Genomic DNA, 23,004 nt, shown 5'->3' on the forward strand with positions numbered 1-23,004 from the left:
TCCACCTCTAACCTAAGGCACAAGAGGAAAGGTTGAAGGAGCTCTGGCATGTTCAGCTTGGGGAAGACTGAAGGGTGACATGATTTCACTTTTTAAATGCCTCAAAAGCTGCCAGAGAGAGGGAGAGGAGACCTGTTTTCTGCTGCCCTGTAGTATAGGGCCAGGCCTAGCAGAAGTTACAGGAGAGTAGATTTTGATTATTAGAAGGAACTTCTTGACAGTAGGAGCAGCTGAGGACAATAGAACCAATTGTCTAGAGCAGAGTTTCTCAAACTGTGCTCCTCCAGATGTTTTGGACTTCAGCTCCTATAATTCCCAACAGCTGGTAAAATGGCTGGGGTTTCTGGGAGTTGAAGTCCAAAACATTTGGAAGAGCACGGTTTGAGAAACACTGATCTAGAGAGATGGTGTACCTTTCTTTAGACGTTTTCAAAAAGAGGCTGGACAGCAACCTACTAGGGGGGGCTCTAGCTAGATTTCCTGCATTGAGCCAAAAGTTGGACCCAGTGGTCCCTTCCAACTCTATGATGCTATGTCCTTTTCACACAAAATTCACATTTGTTGCTCTCTGTTGTATTTAAAATGAATATGTTTCTTCCTCAAGGTCACACACTGTGGTCCAAGTGGGCTTTTCCCTAGAGACTTGATCTATCCTGCTTTTGGCTTTCTCTGCTATGAGGTTGGGAGGGTAGGTACAATTGCTAATTGCTAATCATCCACTGTGGCAGAGAAGTCTGGCAAGTGGAGGAGGGCATCCTGCAGTGAGTTCTGCAAAGGACACAGTGCTCCTTAAAGTGAAGGGCAGATAGCTGCTGTTCCATTAATTATTTCGGGGGAGGAAGGAATCGTTTGGTTTGGGTCGCTTGTTTCCTTCATAGAAGTAGTGCATCCAGTTGCCAAGAGCCCCATACCAGGCTGAATAACCTCTTGCCGCTCCACAGCTCATTTCCTCCCCATTTCAGTTTATACCCATGCGTTTCATTCCCTCAGTGAAAGCACAGACAGCAGAAAGGAGTCACAAAGGGATGGACAGAGGGAAGGGACTTCAAGGAAGAGCACACAAGAACATTTGAAGGAGTGGGAGAGATGCATTTAACAAACTAGGAGAAATGCTTCTCCTGCACAATTTTTGTTCTGTGCCTGTATATACAAGGTTCCTAGGGCTGCAGTCTTCAGTGGGATTATTAGAAAATACCCATTTGCTCAGGACAAGGTGTCTGCTTGGAATCCAATTACCTAGAGCACAGCTTTTTTGGTGGGAATTTCTTGAAGGAAGGAAGCTTACATAATAAGTCTAGGAAGCAGAAGCTTGTAGAAAGCAGAGTGAGCTATGATGCCCCCTAGTGCCTGGAATCACTGGCAATCTGTGCCACCAGGCAGGAGAGAAAACTCTGAACTTTTTCAAAATTAGGATCTTCAGTCCAGATGCTATGATAGTGGCTAGGTCATTTCTTCCCCCAGTCGTAGCTTCTATGCGAGTGAGGCAGTAAATCCACTCTGAGCTTTAACCAATACTTTAAATGAGCTTTCCAGGGTGCTGAAACCAAAACAAGTTGACTATCTTCAATGGCCTCTATACACTTTGGAATAAAAACAAGAAAATTGTTGTCCTGTCTCATTAACATAGAACCCACCAGCTATCAGTGCATTTTATTGCACATCACGAGGGAGCTCTGGGTATATTGTTGTTATTGCTGCTGTTATTGTTATTTATTTGTTTGTTATCCAACCCTCCTCACAGCTCAAGGCATGATGCAACATGGTTAAAACACACAGATAAAATACACTACCATAAAACACATATGTTAAGATACATAGTACTAAGATTAAAACACAATACTAATAGAATATACATTTCAAATTCAGAGTTTAAAATTAACTGATGTAGGCCTGCCGAAAGAGATAGGTCTTTAATTGTGTCTTACATTTTGAAAGCTCATTTAGCTATCAGAACTCTTCTGGCAAGTCATTCCACAGAGTCGTGGGGTGAAGAAAAGGTCCTCTGGGTAATGGTTGTCAGTCAGGTTTCGGCTGGAAGGAGTAAAAATAGCCCAGAGGACCTTAGTGTAGAGTAGATTATACAATATCTCCAAATTGTCATAGACAGATCATTTCCTAGTAAGAACTAGTATCATAGCTACAACTTACCCCTGCAGGGGTGGAGGATCTACCCTGTTTCCCTGAAAATAAGACAGTGTCTTATATTAATTTTTGCTTCCGAAGATGCTCTAGGTCTTATTTTCAGGGAATGTCTTATTTTTCCATGAAGAAGAATTCACATTTATTGTTGAACAAAAGAAATGAAATTTATTATATACTGTACAGTAGTTGTAATCACAAACCAGCATAACCAGACAAACTGTGAATCCTATCAAGAATTTCTTGTTACTACCATTATTTCCATGTACAACACTCTATGGTACATACATTTACGGATCCTGCATGCTCTGGTGTTCTGTTCGGCAGGCATGCTTCCAAACAAAACCTTTGCTAGGTCTTACTTTCGGGGGAGGCCTTATATTTAGCAATTCAGCAAAACCTCTACTAGGTCTTATTTTCTGGGGATGTCTTATTTTAGGGGAAACAGGGTATTAAAAGCCCCACATGGTTTTGGTCAAGGTTATCTTCAGGATTGCTTTCTCCTATACAATCCGAGACACTGAGGTCCTCTGGGGGGCGTCTGCTCCAGCCTGCCAGTACTCAACTGGCAGCTGTCACCCAGAGGAACTTTTCATCAGCCACCCCAAGATTGTGGAATGATCTGCCAGAAGAACCCCAACAGCTAAATGAGCTGTTGGAATTTTAAAACCTAGCTCTCCTAGCAGGCCTACCCAGCCAGTCTTTCAGCATGAATTTTATATGCGCGTTCTTTGTTTAATCTCTTTGTGTATTTTAATACGTATTTTATTCAAATATGTTTTTATATGTAGCCTTCATAGGAATACATTTTAATATATGTATTTGTAATATTTTTCCAATGTTTATGTGTTTTAATTATTCTTTAACCTGCCTAGAGCCACTAAGGAGAGGTGGGTAAAAATGAAATAATAATTATTACATATTTTACATGTGCATAATGTTGGAACATGTTGAGCTGCTCTTCTTTTTATGGTGTACAGCAACTATCCCTTTTATCTTCTTTTTGAGATAGGAATCTATCCTATCTATATTATTTCTGCATCTATTACCAAATTTTCTGTTAAAGAAGGAATATCCAGGAGCATATCTACTTTGGTAACCGATGTATACCTACCTGTGTACAGCTCCTGATTCTCTCTCTTCATGAAAATCAATTCAAAAATGCATCTTCTGAACTATTTCTCATCTCGCTATGCCACAGAAATGTTCTCCTTTGGAACTGTTGTGTCAAAGAAAGTTTGGCAGCCCTGAAACTAAAAGCCAGCTCCTAGCGGAAGCAGCCTAACATATTCTAAACTAGCCAGGCAGTGCAACCTCTGCAGATTCGACCTCAGATTGATTACACTGCTTATGCTTGCTGCCGTTTTCCAATCTTCCAAACCCGTATGTTTGCAAATGAATTTATTCTACGAGGGTTTATAGGAATTACTTACTAGTCAGCCCCATGCACAGTTGGCCCTTCCACTAGATGGGGTTTTCTTTTCTTGACACCTTGGAGAGGATCACTGTCAAGCAGAGTATGTTGTTACTAAATTACAAGCAAAGTAGGCTATAAAATGCTGAAGTAATAATACACAGAGGTACTACAAGATTCAGAAGAACCTAGACAGCTGGATGGACAAAATAGTCTACTTTGTACAAGGCAATTATCTGCTCGCTGTATTCTCAAAACTCACAGGGCATCTCTAGTTCTTTTTTTCTACAAAAGGAACACCTTGAAAACCTGTTCTTTGTTTCATCTGCTTGATTTTTGGGGTGGGGAGGGAAGAAAGGAATGCTTTCATTGAAAGCCCTAAACTGACTGCTCTCGTTCTCTGTCTGGGAGTACACTGGAAGCTTGCAGTGTTTTCAAGGAATGGCCTTTTAAAGCAGAAATCGGATCCAAGCTCTGGAGTGGGTCTCTGGCAGCAGCTTTTCAGATGATACATCCTTTGAACCATTTCCAAAAGCCTTCCACCCAGAGATGCAGTGTGAAGTCACACAGAGAACGCAAGAGAAATTCCTTCTCTTGCATTCCTGGCTTCTCCAGACATGCCCCCCTCTTCCATCTTTTCCCTAGTCCTTTTTAAGAAGTGGAACCAAATGAGGAGCAATTCATCAAGACACAGAGAAGAAGCAGAGAATGAGAGCAAAATCCCAGAGAATATTAACCTAATTAGCAGCTTCATTAAAACACAGACTTGAACTTAGTCCAATCAATCCTTCTCTCTCTACTGGCAAAAAATTGTTCCTGGCCTCTTTTCCCCTGCTGGCCCAGAAATTGCTCATCTGTTCCCTGCTGGCCCCTTCCTCATTTCTATATGGGATCTATCTGTCCACCCTCACGTCTGCCAATGCAATTCATAGGTGGCAATTATAACTGCTCAAGCCCTCTCCAGAAATTTTCTGAAAAGGCAAATGGCCAGATCATTACCAGACAGTGCTACTGCTCAATCCTTTGTTGCTGGAGAAAATGTTAGAGCATATGATTGCCTCTCAACCACATGTGTTCCTGAATTAGATAGCTTATCTAGATCCATTTCACTCTGATTTCATACCACTTTACAGGAATGACATAGCCTTGGTCATTTTGGAACACAACTTATGATGCAAGGAAGTCAAGAGATTTCTGTCCCTGACTGTTTCATCTGGATGTCACATTGGCTTTTGATAGCATCAACCATCAACCATGGTATCTTTATGGGCTGCCACGCTAAGATTGGACTTGGAGCTAATATGAATGAAATTTATTACAATCAACAGATCAGACAAGGAGACAATATTCTCTTGAGACTTTCCAACTCCATTAATATTGGAGAAGTTCAGAAAATGATGCTGGGGAACTTCTATTGGATGCAATGGCCCTTAACTTTGTGGGACTCCATTTTGTCCTCCATGCTACTTACAATATACATGAAATTTCAGGAAGAGTTTAATTAGAGTCTGGAGTGTCAGTGTCACCAGGATGGGATGAGCCCAACACTGTTGCTCCTTGCAGGCCCGGTCCAACATTGAAGCGGCTGAAGCTGCCGCTTGGGGCGCACGTCAAAGAGGGGCACTGTCAAGGCCTTGACAGCGCCCCCATGTAAATTTAGCGCCAGTGTTTCTCCAGGTGCCTCCGCCGGAGACCATCGCTCGCCAAACAGCCGAACAAGGAAGGCCAGGCTCCAGGAAGGCCTAGCTCTTCTAGGGAGACCTCACGGGGTCTCGCAAAGTCTTGTGAGGTCTCCTGAGAAGAGCCTGGTCTTCCTCATTCGGCCATTTGGCGAGCGATGGTCCCCGGCGGCAGCAGCAGCGGCGGAGACCATTGCTTGCCAAACGGCCGAACAAGGAAGGCCAGGCTCCAGGAAGGCCATGCTCTTCTCAGGAGACCTCGCAAGACTTCACAAGACCTCGCGAGGTCTCCCTAGATGTGCTAGGCTGTACTGGAGCCTGGCCTTCTTCGTTCAGCCGTTTGGTGAGCGATGGTCCCCGCCGCGCCAGCTCTCAGGTATTGGTTTAGGGGGGGGGACGCCGCCAAATTCAGGGGCGAGCAAAGATTTGGTTCACCTACCCCCCAAAATTACCTAGGGCTGGCTCTACTCCTTGCAATCTAATTTCAAGGAAGTGGTTCTATGCCAGTGCCCAATGCCAGCAATGAGGTGGATGAGAGAGAACAAACTGAGGTGTAATCCAGACAAAACGGAGGCCTTCCTGGTCTGATGAAAGGCAGATGAGGGAATATTGATCCCATCTGTGCTGAGTTAGAACATACTCTCACAAATGCCACTTTCTTGCTCACTCCTTTCCAGCTGTATTCAAGATGGTACCAATAATCCACACCAACCAGAAAGGTTTTATTAGTTCCAGAAAAGATGGAAAAGACACACAAACTAACCACAACTCTAAGACACATAAAATTACTAACAGAAGCCTATGTATTGTCTTGTAGTTTCCTGTAATTTGAAGGCAACTAAAGAATAATGAATTCATTTTTCTCTTTTCCTATGATCACTTAGGGGAAGATAAATGCATACATACCGCTCTGGTGGGAAGGTAATGGTGCTCCATGCAGTCATGTCAGCTACATGACCAAGGAGATGTCTATGGACAACGCCAGCTTTTCGGCTTAGAAAAGAGCACCAACCCTCAGAGTCAGACATGGCTAGACTTAATGTCAGGGGAAAACCTTTACATGTACCTAAATGCATGTGGAGCTTCTGGTGGCGCAGTGGATTAAACCCTAGTGCCAGCAGAACTGACAACTTGAAGGTTTGGTTGCTGACCTGAAGGCTGCCAGTTCAAATCCAACCTGGGGAGAGCATGGATGAGCACCTTCTATCAGCTCTAGCTCCATGTGGGGACATGAGAGAAGCCTCCCACAAGGATGGTAAAAACATCAAAACATCCGGGTGTCCCCTGGGCAACGTCCTTGCAAATGGCCAATTCTCTCATGCCAGAAGCGACTTGCGGTTTCTCAAGTCACTCCTGACATTTTAAAAAAACTAAATGCATACAGCCAAAAGAGCACACCATTGAAAAAAACCCACACATACCACACAATAAGAAACATAAATAAAGTAACATAGGTGTTAAGAAAAATTAACAACAATATATCCCAAAAGATTTCCACAAAACTGGATGGAATGGAAATGCTGGTGAGTGTCTAAGATACACATCAAGTATAAAAGTGACAGGTTTCTGTATATCTACTGCCTAAAGAGTAGCAACAAGGGTTTACGTGGTATAAGGCAGCAGCTGGAGAAAATGAGTGAAGGAGATAATTTGACACCTGAGGCAAATGTTTTAAACTTATCTCATATTGAGCCTGCCTCTACCCCTGTCTATGCCCTTTTTGGGTCAAACTGCCTTTGGGCACTATATCTTTTTCAAACTATAATGACTGTTTAGTAAGGGAGGAATTTGATCTTTTCCTCTGACACTACGATCCCATGTGAAAACATCTTCATGTTTATGGGAACTTCAAGCATAACACCATTCTATAAATGTCCACATTTCAGTGCAGAATACAGCATTTTCTGAATAGAAATAATGTTTGTTTTGCTTGAGGAGAAAGTCATGCAAAGTCCTGAATTACCACATTTTCTGCACACTTCTGGTCTCACTAAGAAGGGATCTTAGGAAGCAGGGTGATGAAAGGACTCCTTATTGAACCTTTGACGAGATGATGCTGTTCTGAATAGAACGCAAAGCCCTACGGATGCCTCAAACTGAATGTATATTATCACCCCTAGACGATAACATCTGATTCAGAACAAGGCAATTCCATATGTTCTTCATTTTTTAAAAAAAATCTGTCCCTTTAAGTTGGGATATATTCTGCAGCAGCAATGAATGTAAGGCCTACTTGTGGAATGCTTTAGATTCAATACAGACTGCTGGGACTGGTATGGACAACAGTTAAGCAAATCAAGAACACCAGAAGCTGCTATAGATCCAATTTGTCCTACTGCTTAATCTAGCTCAGCATTACTGTCCTGATTGACAGCATCTCTACAGGGTTGGGAGGTGCAGTTCATCCCTACTCTTTTTTGGAAATGCCAGGGGCTGAATAGTGGATCAAAGCTTGGAAAACCTGGGATAGAAGCTTGACATTTACACTCCAAGACAACAACAACAACAACAACAACAACACTTTATTTATATACTGCTCTATCTCCCGGAAGGGACTCAGGGAGGTTTACACATAGGTAAGCATTCAATACCACATAGAACATACAACAGTCCTGTAATAAAACATAAACATAATATGATTAAAAACAAATATAAAAGGTAAAGGTTTCCCCTGACGCTAAGTCCAGTCATGTCTGACTCTGGGGGTTGGTGCTCATCTCCATTTCTAAGCCGAAGAGCCGGTGTTGTCTGTAGACACCTCCAAGGTCATGTGGCTGGCATGACTGCATGGAGCGCCGTTAAAACAAATATACTAATTTAAAACAGTTTAAAAACTATTTTAAAAACAGTTTCAAAACTATTCCATTGGGTGATATTCAGCTACCAATGGACATAATTCCAGGATTAGTCAAGACAACTGTAGGAACTGGGTTAGGGCTCATGCAACGAAGTACCATAGAGCCAGGGGGTGAAATAAAGTGCAACTAATGGCAAGGAACAAAGCTTGGGTTACTCAACTTCAGGCCTGCTGAGTAGTTATAGGGCAGCTAAGCTAGTGCAATGACATGTCGAAGGGCTGTGGAAGTGTGTAAATTGCAAGGCGGGGACCCATCTGGTGGTCAGGGTTGAGTCTGTTGAAGTGGGAATGATTGTATATAGAGAGTTGTTTAAATGTAATTGAGTCATGTATGCAATGTGTGCTGGGGATTGCATCATATACTGTGATTGCAGCATGCACTGTCTGCTGTCCACTATGCAAGTGTGTAAAGGGTTAACTGAGTGTTGCATCATACAGCAGAGGTGTTTATATATAACCTTTTGCTTCCTGTATTCTCTCTTTGGTTATCTGCTCTCTCCACTCTGTCTGTATGTATATTGTCTTGTGAGAGTTTTCCGTTCACCAGTAAACCTGTTTATAGATAGCTGAAGTCTCAAGCCTCGTTACTGGTACCAGTGCTTCTACGTGAATCTTCTGCTGCATGTGTGTTTATCCGAACCGCACTCTGACAGAGTCTAGGGTTTCAGATTAATTACTTTCAAAGCCCTGTTGAAACCATCAGATTTTTATGTCCCTGCAGAAGGATGATAGTGATGGGGCTTGCCTTATCTCTTTGGGGAGGGTGTTCCAAAGGTGGGGGGCCACCACCAAGAAGGCCCTCTCCCTTGTCCCCACCAACAGCACTTGAGACAGCGGTGGGAGCGAGAGAAGGGCCTGCCCAGAAGATCTAAGAGTCTGCACCAGTACATAGGGGAAGATGAGATCAAGGAGATAGGCGGGGCCTGAAGAATGTCCCTCAAGCTCTTCCTGGGACCTTTACCCATAAAATAAAATTGGAGACCCTACAGCCTTTCAGATGTCCTTGAATTGCAACTCCCAGTATTCTTTTCAGTCATAGTTCACCTGTGCCTGGAAGGTCCCATGATTCCTTCTCCTCATGTGAGGTATGGGTTTTACCCTGGCGAGGACTCTTCTCTGCAGTCCCATCCATCACCATCATGCAGCAATGGCAGCCTTGACCACAGGGCAATGGAGCACAGATGGATTGAAACAGGAGCATAACAACAACTGGGTCCCAGTCAAGAGTTAGGCAGCAAAACATCACACTTCCTGCACTGCACAATGCAGAAACCACTGTTGATGCGGGTCATTATTACATCAATAATGATTGCTTGGCTGCCTTTACTCCCTTCATCTTTTGGTTCCCCCCACCCCCTGCAAAAGGCCACCTCATATCCCTGCCCTGCTCCATTGTGAGGTCCAGGAATGAATGTTTTGTGACACTGATGGCCACATCTATAACCAGCAGGAGCCTCAGGGCTACATCTAATGTCTCCATAAACCTACCACGCAGGAGTGTTTTAAATGAAGCAATAATCACCGGTGAGCAGATCACCCGCTTGCCCTTGCATTGGGTTTGATAGGTGAATAGAAATTGCTTATTAATTGAGTTCTGTCTTCAGTAACAAAGTCCCCGCAGCTGCTCGCCTCTGTGTCCTTCCTCCATGAAATTCCAAGGAGTGCAGGCTGCAGACCTTGTCAAAACAACCTGAATTCTCTCTCTGCACTTGAGAAAGGTCAGAAGGAAGCAGGAATGGAATCTGATGTTTTCTGTGCAATAGGCATCCAATAGGTCCTATGTGGACCTAGGATATACCGGAATGAATCCAGTTGTATGCCACTTTCATCATGAGATGGAAATGTTTGCTGAAGCACATTGTCTACTAACCTGCTCTGATTGTTTAGAAGTTATTGGCAAGGATGTTTCAAGATTAGAGCCTGGCATCTGTAACTGGTATCTATTTGTCTAATTAATTTATGCCCACCTTTTCCTCAGCAGGGACCTCAAAAGGCTCACAGCATCGATTAAAGCAAACTACATCTAAAAAACAATGATGGAAAAATGTTAACAACAGCAATTAAACAAAATAGTCCATCAAAACACAACCAATTTAAAACAATGTAAAAACAATTACACCACCATTAAGAATAAAAGTACTATGTACACACACTAGAAGGAGCCTAACTACCCTAAAGGCGCCATATGCTGTCTACTCTTGGCTGTAGGGCAAGTCCCAGTTAGTACTTGGATAGAGGACCATCAACAAATAAGAAGTACTGTTGGCTAAATTTCAAAGGAAGTAACTCTCAAAGTCACCTCTGAGTACCCCTTGCCAAATAAAACTCTGTGAAAGTCATGGAATTCCCATAAGTCCATAGGCAACATGAAGGCATATACACTGTACAACCAATTAATTGGCTATAACATATTTCATTTGACAGAAGGACAGCAGAAAAGGGATTGGCCAAGGCTACTATGGGAAAGAGTTCCAAATTTTGGGAGCAGCCATCAAGAAGGCCCTCTTGTGTTTCCTCACCAGGTATACCTGTGACAGAATTTATATCCCTGTTCAGTTCCATCAGAAATGGGTTATTTAATACATTCCCACAATAGTACTGAGATGGGAGCACATGATCTCTCTTCCAATAATTTGCAATATATGTACTAGCCACTGGCAATACCTTGACTACTTTTTCTGTATCACTCTCAAGCACTTAGGATTTTTAGGTAACATAATAAAAATGGTTGCAGGTCCCATTGCCAACAATATATATGTGGGAACAATAGAAAGACAACATGTAAAGAGAAGGAGCATCCAGCTCGGCCCTCTCTATTACCACTTTCTTTACATCAGTCGTTCCCAATCTTTGGGCTCCAGGCATTTTGGACTTCAACTCCCAGAAATCCCAGCCAGCTTAATAGCTGTTAGGAAATGTGGGAGCAGAAATCCAAAACACCCAGAGGCCCATAGGTTGGGAACCACTGCTTTACAAGAAAAGCAAGTCTGAATGGGAGAGGTTTTTGTTCATGTGTGGAAAATCAGCATTTTTGCTAACATTGAGACTCTTTGTGTGAACAGGAACTTCTTCTCAAAGTTGTTGCTTTCCATGGGAGGTAAGTAACAATAGAAAGTGGGACAAGGTGCTCCCTTGCTCACATGTTGATTCAACCCAGATCGGCAATGCTTGAATGGAGCTAGTATCTTTAGGTATACCCGCAAGACCACCTTCAATCATAAATACCCTCAGTGTGTTTTAGTGGTCAAACTGTGACATTTAGGAGACAAAGATGAAAGTCTCCAAACAGTCATGAAACTGTGTTGTCGAAGGCTTTCATGGCTGGAATCACAGGGCTGTTGTGTGTTTTCTGGGCTGTATGGCTGTATGGCCATGTTCCAGAAGTATTCTCTCCTGACGTCAGAGGATGCCTGCCATAGATGTGGGCGAAACATCAGGAGAGAATAGTTCTGGAACATGGCCATAAAGCCCGGAAAACACACAACAACCCAGCTATGAAACTCATTGAGTAACTGGACCAGTCAACCTGTCTTGCTCTGATCTCCATCATGTTCCTGAACTCACCCAGGATCAAGGACTGAGGTATATTAAACAAACACAAAATGAGCCATGGTCATATTTACTTGAAAGGAAAACTAAAGCCTCAAGTCCTTCAAAGATTTGGCCAACAAAATAGAATTGCAGCACACAACTGGACTAACACAAATCAAGGTCAAGAGTCCAATTGGTAGTTGAGAGAGGGACCTTTCGAATCCTTCACCAGAAGTTCCTCCAATGACTTTAACAAAACTATAAACTTCAGGATTCCATCAGAGGCAGCTAGGGCAGTAAAAATAGAATAATAGTACCATAACCGAGCACATGGTCCCCTGGTAAAGGGATAAATATTGTTGTTGTTTATTTGTTCAGTCATTTCTGACTCTTCGTGACCTTATGGACCATCCCACACCAGAGCTCCCTGTCAGCCGTGGCCATCCCCAGCTCCTTCAAGGCCAAGCCAGTCACTTCAAGGATTCCATCCATCCATCTTGCCCTTGGTCAGCCCCTCTTCTTTTTTCCTTCCATTTTCCCCAGCATCATTCTCTTCTCCAAGATTTCCTTGTAGATAAAGATTAAAAACAGGGAAAGCAATGAATAAGGAGGGGGAACAAAGACTAGGGAGAGAAAAAATAATTGGGAGTATTTAGAGAAGAGAAAGAACAAAGGGACAGAGCACTAGGTGAGGTAATGAAAAAACATCTGGGTGGACAGGAAGTGAGGAGGCACACTTAGCCCCACCAAAGAGAAACTGCACCAGAAAAGGTGGAGGAGTGAAAAGGTGGACTTGCGGGGTTGGGGGAGGGGAGAGGAGACAACTGGATGGAAGTGGGAGAAATAACACTGGAAAAGGATGTTGCGTAATGGTCTAGGGCAGTGGTTCTCAACCTGTGGGTCTCCAGGTGTTTTGGCCTACAACTCTCAGAAATCCCAGCCAGTTCACCAGCTGTTAGGATTTCTGGGAGTTGAAGGTCAAAACATCTGGTGACCCACAGGTTGAGAACTATTGGTCTATGACATTGGGAAACCAGGATTGGATTCCCTGCTTGGCCACAGAAATCCATTGAGTGACCTTGGGCAAGTCACAATCTCTTAGCCTAAGAGAAAGGCAAAGGCAATCCTTCTTTGAACAAACCCTGCCAGGAAAACCCCCATGGTAGGGTAGTTTTAGAACTGCCATAAGTTGGAAACAACTTAAAAGTACACAACAAGAATTACAGTATCTTAATACAAAATTAGCCACATGTGTTAGTAAATTATTCTTTTAAAATGCATACTAACAAACCCGTTCACAGCCTGATGCCCTTCAGATGCTGGATTATGACTTCATGGGGCAGGTGTGTATTGTAGGCTGAAATGTCTGAAGGGCTTCAAATTGGGGATGATGGCACTGGCATTATTCTTTGAAATTCCTTGCATGTCTGTTCCTTCAAATTCACACAGTGTGTATGGCAGGAAAAGCTCGGTATGTGCTGTTTCAAATAAAATTAGTTATGCTAATCAATGCGCCTACACCATCAAATATAATATAGCTTCATTACCAGATTTCATAAATCAAATAATAAAATCCCCTAATTCTTGAAGGTGACATAGTACAGCATCTCAGACTTTACTGTCCTAAAATGCCACGAACAAAACCCACTTTCTCATCAGACCATCAGAATTTATAACCCCCTTCAGTTCCATTAGAAATGGGTTATTTTATACATTCCCACAATATGCCATCCTTTTAAGTACTGAGATGGGAGCACATGATCTCTCTTCCAATAACTTGCAATATATGTACTAGCCACCAGCAATACCTTGACTACTTTTTCTGTATCACTCTCAAGCACTTAGGATCTTTAGGTAACGTAATAAAAATGACTGCAGATCCCATTGCCAACAATATATATGTGGACATCTTAGAAATATGACACACCGACATTGAATTTGTTTTACTTTTTCATGGAAAGGCATTCCATTGTTTGTTTTTTTTAACTTGCCTAACCCTTCTTCTCTCTCTCAAGTGGTCTTAATGTTCCCTTTATGAACAAGTGACACTTAAGTAACTTTAGGTCAGGGCTGGGAGGGACATTTTTGACCTTCAAGAGATTTTGAATTTCACCTTTCTGTTGCCTCAAAGGTAAGATTATCCTTACAATCAGCAACCAGTACCAGGAATTAGAAAAATATCTGGGCAAAATAAATGAATCTTCCATTGCTAACAGAAACATCCCCTGCTCACTGTGGTGCCCAGTGGCTCCAATGTAAGAGGTATAGTCATCCCTTCACATTTGTGTTTTTGACATTTGTGGATCTGATCATTCACAGATTTGATTAAAATGTTGTTTCTAGGGATCTGTGGTCCCCAGAAGGATTCTGTGGTCAATTTCCTCTGATCATACTGGAGGAAAGATTTCTAGAGAGAACCTCTCTATAGGAATCTCTAGGTCCTCACTGTGAATTCTATGGTTAGCGTCTAATGGAATTCAATCATAGAGCCCATGCTGGAAGACCTAGAATTTCCTAGAGAGATTTCTCTCAGCAGTTTTCTTTATACATAATTTTTCACTTTCAGGGAAGTTCTGTGCTCCTAACCACAGCAAATGTGGAGGGTTGGCTGTACAATGAATTCACTCTGGATCTTAGTCTATATATTTAAAGGAACTGTTCAAGGTACTAGATTCTATCTCACCTTGGACAGCTTCTTTAGAACTGGATGAAAACCAGAGTTCTTTGTGCATGTCCCTGCAGGGAAGTCATTGACTTTCACAGAGGTATTGGGAAGTCCATTTTGAATGGTGAGTGCCAAAAAGAGCCCACTAAAGTCACACAATACATAAAGACCTCACTGTCAACCTATGGAACCAAGACCTCTTCTTCAAAGTATATGAAATTGAGTGGTCTTCTGGGGAAAAGATGTTATCTCAGAAGTCGTATCATGCCACACTTTTATCAGGATCACCCAGAAAAATATTCTACTCATGTTCAAATGAATTGGAGTGAAGATCTTGGGTAGATGTCTCCATCTGACATTGGGAAGAAGGACTACAGAAGCCAGGTACAGTGTATTCAAGGATGTTCTTGATATGTATTAGTTCACCTCCTTTCACATCCAAATGGGATTCAGAATAATAACACTCACACAGAACTTCTAAAAAAAGAGAACTTTAGCAAATAAGAACTTCCAAGGTAGGACAAATCAGCAGTCCACTATTTCACCTACTGAGATGCCTCAGGGAGGTTTGCAAGTGATGAATGGTTTAGCAGCATCCCCACCCGCCCTAATACACGCGTACTTTCCCTTACTTTTCAAAATCAGATTCACAAAGCTATTCCAAGTCTTAATACTCCAAACACTTCAGTCCTCCAGATATTTTGGACTTCAGCTCTTAGAATTCATGACTGTTGACAAAACTGGGACCTGAAATTCAAAGTTTGGGAACCATTGGATGACCATGATTGCCAAGTATAGGAGGAACTGGGCCAGTTGTGAGATAGCACTTAGAACAAGGAAGGGAATATTTGGCCTTCCGCATATTTTATACTACTATGCTCACAATTCCTTACAATTGACTGTGATTGTTGGGATTGCGAGGTATTATAAGCCAATAATAATAATAATAATAATAATAATAATAATAATAATAATGCTTTATTTATAGTCCGCCGCATTTCCTCAAAGGGGCTCAAACATCTGAAAGACCAAAATTCTCCCTATGCCAAATATCTTGGGGCCCTCCAGATAGCCAGAGCATTGGAAGAAAACTGTTGAAACCCAACATCCATTGTGTTGTCGAAGGCTTTCATGGCCGGGATCACAGGGTTGTTGTATGTTTTTCGGGCTGTATGGCCATGCTCCAGAAGTATTCTCTCCTGACATTTTGTCCACATCTATAGCAGGCATCCTCAGAGGTTGTGAGGTGACACAACATCCATTCTCTACTCAACTGTGAAGCTCATAATCTGACCTGGGGCCAGTCAATCTCATTCTTTCCCTTCCCATCTCTCACTATCACCAATCTTTCAATGCTTTTGCACATACAGTAGTCTCACTTATCCAAGCTAACCGGGCTGACAGAAGCTTGGATAAGCGAGTATCTTGGATAATAAGGAGGGATTAAGGAAAAGCCTATTAAACATAAAATTAGATTATGATTTTACAAATTAAGTACCAAAACTTCATGTTATACAACAAATTTGACAGAAAAAGTAGTTCAATACGCAGTAATGTTATGTTGTAATTACTATATTTATGAATTTAACACCAAAATATCACTATATATTGAAAACATTGACTACAAAAATGGCATGGATTATCCAGAGGCTTGGATAAGCGAGGCTTGGATAAGTGAGACTCATATGGGAGACTCATATGGGAGAAGAAGGAATCATTAGGTCCTTAATGGACAAGCAAGAAATAAATGCAATGGTATCTAGTTATTCTAAAGGTACCAGCTCCCATGTGATCTTGGAAGCTAAGCAGGTTCAAGCCTGGTTAGTACTTGGATGAGAGACCATCAATGACTACCAGACACTGTAGGCTATATTTCAGAGGCAGGAACTGGGAAACCCACCACTGAGTATTCCTTGCCTAAGAAAACTCTAAGAAATTTATGGTTCACTATAAGCTGACAGACAACCTGAGGGCACACACAAACATACTGAAAATATATGTGCACCAATATACATCTAGGGGAAATGCAACATCCTGAAAGACAAAGATGTGCATGTGAAACTCTCTCCATTCTTTCCATAGGTCTTCTCTTAGCCTGCCCCTCTCACCATGCTACAGGGCAAAGTATAGTCAGGATTCTCTGACCGGCAGCCGGCTGGCTGGCAGCCAAGATTTTTACAACCGCTGTGAAAGGTTTTATAGCATGTTTTATAACCTGCCATGAACAGTCCTTATAAACAAAACAAAAGTGGAAATAAATACAGTGGAATGTCTGAGAGGAGGTGCAGAATGGAGCCCGGGCTGGCTTTAACTTCTGCATTTTGTCAACTGGATAACAACCTTAAGGTTATGCTGCCGCTTAGCAGATCTTCAGAGTGAAAAGTTTCAGAAGCAAAGTCCCCAAGGTGCTGTGATTAAAGAGCCCGATACAGCATGTCAGAAATCAAAGAAAAGCTGCTGTAAAAAAAAGTTACATTCTCGGCCTCCCTGTAAGATGTGTAAGCTATAGCACAAGGGGAGACAGTAGGAGTAAACAGCTTTCCTGTTATGGCTGATCCTAACACTGGGCAGTTGGGGGAGGAAGCAATCTAACTCTTTCATCAGCATTTAGAACAGTATTGTAGGGTCACAAAGTGGAAGTCATTTCATTTATTATTATATGCCAGCATCAAAGTTATCCTGGCTGAGCAACTGGGATTGGTCCAACCGCCAGCATCCTTGTCTTTGTGCTTCTTGTTATTGCTGTTCATGCCTAGACACCCGCCCTTTCCAAGCTGATAAGGTGAAACAAGGATCCCCCGATGGTGCAATGGGTTAAACCTCTGAGCTGCTGAACTTGCTGACTGAAAGTTTGCCAGTTTGAATCCAGGGAGCGAGATGAACTCCCGCTATTAGCCCCAGCTTCTGCCAATCTAGTAGTTCAAAAAATTGCAAATGTGAGATCGATAGGTACTGCATTGGCAGGAAGGTGACGGCACTGCATGCAGTCATGCCAGCCACATGACCTTGGAGGTGTCTGCGGATAGCTCTGGCTCTTCAGCTTAGCAATGGAGATGAGCACCAACCCCAGAATCGGACACAACTGGACTTAATGTCAGGGGAAAACCTTTACCTTTAACTTAAGGTGAAACACTTTTGGAGGCTGTCACTCCAAGAGCCCTCGGAGTAACCATCCTGCCACCATCCTGCTGCACCCGTCTGTCAGCTCCAGCTCCATGCGGGGACATGAGAGAAGCCTCCCATGAGATGGTAACACATCAAAACATCCAGACATCCTCTGGGCAACATCCTTGCAGATGGGCAATTCTCTCACACCAGAAGCGACTTGCAATTTCTCAAGTCATTCCTGACACGAAGAAGAAGAAAAATCCCAAATCGAAACCCAAGAATTCTCTCCTTTACTGTGACTTTATTCTCCTTCTTGATAGGATTTTCCCTGATTATGGCAAAGGTTTGTTATTGTGGACAGGTGTTCTTTTTAATCTACTAAATCTGTTTTGGTGTTTTATGCTTCTATTTTATGACATTGCTTTGTTTTTCACTGTTTTAAACTTCCTGAGCAAAACAAATACCTTGGAACAGTAGGGTACAAGATGTCTCAAACAAAGAATAAACTTATCTACAACATTTCACAGAAGAAGACAGAGGTCCCTTATACACTGTCATATAATCCAGATTATAAAAGCAGATAATCCACATTATCTGCTTTGAACTGGGTTGTATCAATCTATACTGCCATATAATTCAGTTCAAAGCAGTTAATCTGGATTTTATATGGCAATGTAGATGGGGCCTGAGATAGCCATGGCCAAGGGCTCTTCCACACAGCCATATAACCCAGAATATCAAGGCATATTGTCCACGATATTTACTTTGAACTGGGATATCTGAGTCCACATTGCCATATATTTCAATTCAAAGCTGATAATGTGGGATTTTATTCAGCTGTGTAGAAGGGGCCCAAGGAACATCAGGGTCAAAATGGCAAATGTTACCAATGAAGAAGGGTGCAGAAACTGGGCAAAACTGCAGCAGTTTGCTTTTGCCTGAATCTATGGGAATACCAAGACAGTGAACCTTCTTCTTTCTCCCTGCACCCCACCTCCAAATGAATAGAGTGAAAATTGGTTTTGCACTTTGAACTCAATTTGGGGATGAAGGGAGAAAGTGAGGGAGGAAACTGGGACATTTTAAACTAGTCCATCTTTGCCAAATTGAGATAGTTGGAGGCTAAGTGATTAAAAACTGAACTAATAATTGATATGACCTATCACTTGTGTTCTGGAAGAATGACATCATTAGCTGGGGCCTAGAGGCCGTGGTGGTGCAATGGGTTAAATCCTTGTGCCAGCTGAACTGCTGACCTAAGGTTTGGTGGTTTGAATCCATGAGATGGGATGAGCTCCTGTCTGTCAGCCCTAGCTTCCCATTTGGGAACATGAGAGAAGCCTCCCAGCAGGATGGGAGCCCAGGAGCCCAGGCAGGGGATGTTGCCCAGGCATCCCCTGGGCAACGTCTTTGTAGATGGCCACTTCTCTCAAACCAGAAGCAACTTGCAATATGTTCGCTTCTGACATGATTTTTAAAAAATCTGGGGCTTTTGATGCTATTGCAGAAGCTGGAAAACATTGACCTCATTTGGCCTTCAACCTCACAATCCCTTCCTCTTGCCTAACTGTAAGGGGCTGTTGCATCTTCCCAAAACATCTAGAGGGCCAAATTTCCCCTTCTCTGTTGTTAAGTCTAAAAGAGAATTCATTGCTTTTTGAATGTTTCATTCTCCGTCCATTGGGCCATATAACTCCTAGGATATGCAAAATATGTTTGAAAGCTTTCCTGGGAAATGTTTATACACATACACATACACACACGCTATTGCATAAAGACGTTTCCCTCTGGCTCGGCTGCAAGGTGTCAAATAGTATATATGTGGAAGTACCCGGGTGAAATCTACAACTTGCTCTGTTCCAGAGGTCAGATTATACAATCCTAATGGTTCCCTACTGACCCTGCAGTCTGTGAATTATCACAGTATTAGAGACGGAGAAACGAAGGCCCAGGGAGGTAGAATAGCTCGCCCAAGCTCCTACCGCAAGTCAACGACAGCTCTGGGAACCGTCTCCATGCACAGCAGCCTTCCTGTTCCTTCTGCTTGTTTCAAATACCTTCACTGCGACACGCAATGCCATACTTATTATTCAGAGGGCCTTTGGCACCGCCAAGCACACGGGTGAAAAATGCAAGGGAATTAAAGCCTAATGATCTACGCACCCAGGTATTTCCCAGGAACGAATGACCAGCTGGGAGGGTCTGATAGACAAAGGAGCACTCATGGGCCATTAACCCCAAGCACTCATTACTCCCTGGGATCTATCCCATGCTGCAGCAGGGTCATCATTGCTATCACAAACTAGATATAAAAATAAATCTGAGCATTTCAGAGAGAGGGAACAAGAGAGAGGCTCCGCAATTTCACATGAGAACATACACCAAAGACCCAACTAGGGAACAAATGTCCTGTGCATAAATCCAGTCACAAGTCCCATCAAGACATACAAGGCTTTCTACAAATTAGAAGCCAGAGATAGGGTACACATAACAATGAGTCACATGAGAGCTACAGCTTTCATGGCAGCGGCCAAAACATTGCAGGAAATACGGGATCACAAAGGTAAGACCACCATGCAAGACAAAAGAGCACTTGTTTGGTTTTTTTTCCCCCTATAATACAAATTGGGCATATCTAGGGTAAAGGTAAAGGTTTTCTCCTGACATTAAGTCTAGTTGTGTCCAATTCTGGGAGTTGGTGCTCATCTCAATGTCTAAGCTGAAGAGCTGGTGTTGTCTGTAGACATCTCCAAGGTAATGTGGCCAGCATGACTTCATGGAGTTACCTTCCTGCCGGAGCACTACCTATTGATCTACTCACATTTGCATATTTTCGAACTGCTAGGTTGCCAGAAGCTGGGGATAACAGCAGAAGCTCACCCCACTCCCCGGATTCGAACTGCCGACGTTTCAGTCAGCATGTTCAGCAGCTCAGCAGTTTAACCTGCTGCACAATCGGGGGCTCCTAGTGAATTTTTAATACTAGCACACTTTGTTACCTTAAGCCTAAATACCCCAAAGCAGTGGTTCTCAACCTGGGGTCCCCAGAAGTTTTTGGCCTTCAATTCCCAGAAATCCTAACAGCTGGTAAACTGGCTGGGATTTCTGGGAGTTGTAGGCCAAAAACATCTGGGGACCCCAGGTTGAGAACCACTGCCCTAAAGGCACCAGATCTTGTCTCATCTTGGAACTAAGTAGGGTCAGCTGTGGTTAATACTTGGCTAGGAGCCTGCCAGCAAATACTAGCTGTTGTAGGCTATATTTCTTAGGAATCAACTTACAGTTCTGTGTACACTTAAGAAAATACTAGGAAATGCATAGTCAATGTAAAACTACAGGTAACATGCTAAACATTGATATCAGTGGTTCAGTAGTAAGTGAATGCATAGAAACATATTTTCCCAAGTAAAACCATGGGACCCCTTTTCCCAGTACAGTTGAGTCAATTTCTCTCCAAGCTTCAAAGCTTTTGCTCACCCGTTTGTTCACTTTCTCTACAACAGTCTTCCCAACAGAGCAGAACTGAAAGAGAAAGCACTTTGTTTACCCTTGTCCAATTAATTTGTTTAAAGGAAGGAATTAAAAAAGAAACGTACTCAAGGGTGGGGATGAAATGCTGCAGCTAGTGCTGGAAATCAACATACTGTATACTCAAGATAGCTGAGTTTTTCAGCCCTTTTTATCAGCTAATTCAGAATGGGAAAACCAACTGCAGCAGAATAAAGATGAAAATCAACAGGGTGCCAGAACTTGAAACCCACCAGTTGTCTTCTCCTCTAAACCTGAAAGAACTCAGAGAAGCCATCAAGCGATGTAAGACTGGTAAAGCACCTGGCCTAGATGACCTGATGATGGAGCAAATCAAACACTTGGGGGCCAAAGCTGAAAACTGGCTTTTGAAATTCTACAATCAATGCCTGGCACACAAACAGATTCCCAGAGCATGGAGGAAAACTAAGATAATTGCCATCTTAAAACCTGGTAAAGATGCCTCCAATGCCAGGAACTATCGACCAATCTCCCTCTTATGTCATCTATATAAAGTCTATGAGAGGATGCTATTAAATCGACTAGGACCTGTTATCGAACCCAAGCTTATTGCACAACAAGCAGGTTTCAGACCAGGGAAAAACTGTACAGGTCAAATTCTTCATCTGACTGAACATATCAAGGAAGGCTACGAGAAAGGCTGCATCACGGGAACAGTTTTTGTGGACCTTACGGCAGCCTATGACACGGTGCAACATAGAAAAATGCTGCATAAAGTCTACCATATCACCCGGGACTTTGACTTTACAAAAACTGTCCAGACCCTCTTAGAAAACTGCAGCTTCTATGTGGAGTTTCAGGGCCAGAAAAGCAGATGGAGGAGGCAAAAGAATGGTTTACCCCAAGGCAGCGTTCTTGCACCAACCTTATTTAACATCTTCACGAACAATCAGCCACTACCACCACTCACAAAGAGCTTTATATATGCTGATGACTTTGGCCTTACAACACAAGCAAAAGATTTTGAAACAGTTGAAAAGCAACTCACCAATGCCTTGAAAGATCTCTCCAGCTACTACAAAGAGAACCACCTGAAGCCTAACCCTGCCAAGACACAAGTGTGTGCTTTCCACCTATGTAACCGCGAAGCCAACAGGAAACTGAAAGTTACTTGGGAAGGCCAAGAGCTCGAACACTGTTTCCATCCTAAATACCTTGGTGTCACCTTAGACCGAACACTAACATATAGGAAACACTGCATGAACACCAAGCACAAAGTAGCTGCACGCAACAACATCCTGCGGAAACTGACTGGCAGCGCATGGGGTGCAGACCCACAAGTAATAAGAACATCAGCCCTGGCCTTGTCTTTCTCAACTGCAGAGTATGCCTGTCCTGTTTGGCACAAGTCTGCCCATGCAAAGCAGGTGGACATAGCACTGAATGAAACATGCAGAATCATCACGGGATGCCTTAAACCTACACCTGTTGATAAACTCTACAAGTCAGCTGGCATTGCCCCTCCTGACGTGCGACGGGAAGTTGCTGCTAACGGTGAGAGAAAAAAGGTTGAACACTGTGAAAGCCACCCACTGCATGACTATCACCCTCCTCCCACCAGACTCAAATCAAGGAAGGGCTTCATGAGAACCACCACTCCTCTTGATGTTCCTCCAGCAACAGCAAGGGTGTCCCTCTGGGCAGCTAAACCTGGCAATTCTAACTGGATGGCCCCCCATGAGGGTCTTCCTCCAGGGGCAAACCAAGAAAGGGCAACTTGGAAGTCCCTGAACAGACTCAGAAGTGGAGTGGGCAGATCAAAAGACAACTTGGCAAGGTGGCACTACCTGGAGGAATCCTCCACCTTGTGTGACTGTGGAGCTGAACAAACAACTCAGCATATGTATGCTTGCCCACAATGCCCTGCCTCATGTACAGAGGAGGAGTTATTTAAAGCTACAGACAATGCGGTTGCTGTTGCCCGCTTTTGGTCCAAAACTATTTAGTTGCTTGTGATTTCTTTTCTTTTTTATTTTATTTCCATTATTTGAAATGTATTTGCTGTACCAATGCTTTTGACACGAAATAAATAAATAAATCAGCTGAAAAAGCCTCCCCCGGC

General features: G+C 42.9%; 1 long non-coding RNA gene across 1 annotated transcript; it reads right to left on the minus strand.

Moving 5' to 3' along the window:
- Window positions 1-1,894: 1,894 nt before the first annotated feature.
- On the minus strand, window positions 1,895-9,785 carry LOC134296513 (uncharacterized). Its single transcript, XR_010003295.1, has 3 exons — window positions 9,134-9,785; window positions 3,573-3,644; window positions 1,895-2,031 (listed from the first exon to the last, which is right to left on the minus strand). It is a non-coding gene; the product is annotated as an uncharacterized LOC134296513 (long non-coding RNA).
- Between the last annotated feature and the right edge of the window lie 13,219 nt (window positions 9,786-23,004).

This window comes from Anolis carolinensis, chromosome 2, assembly GCF_035594765.1.
Source record: "Anolis carolinensis isolate JA03-04 chromosome 2, rAnoCar3.1.pri, whole genome shotgun sequence".
In the NCBI taxonomy this organism is placed as follows: domain Eukaryota; kingdom Metazoa; phylum Chordata; class Lepidosauria; order Squamata; family Dactyloidae; genus Anolis; species Anolis carolinensis.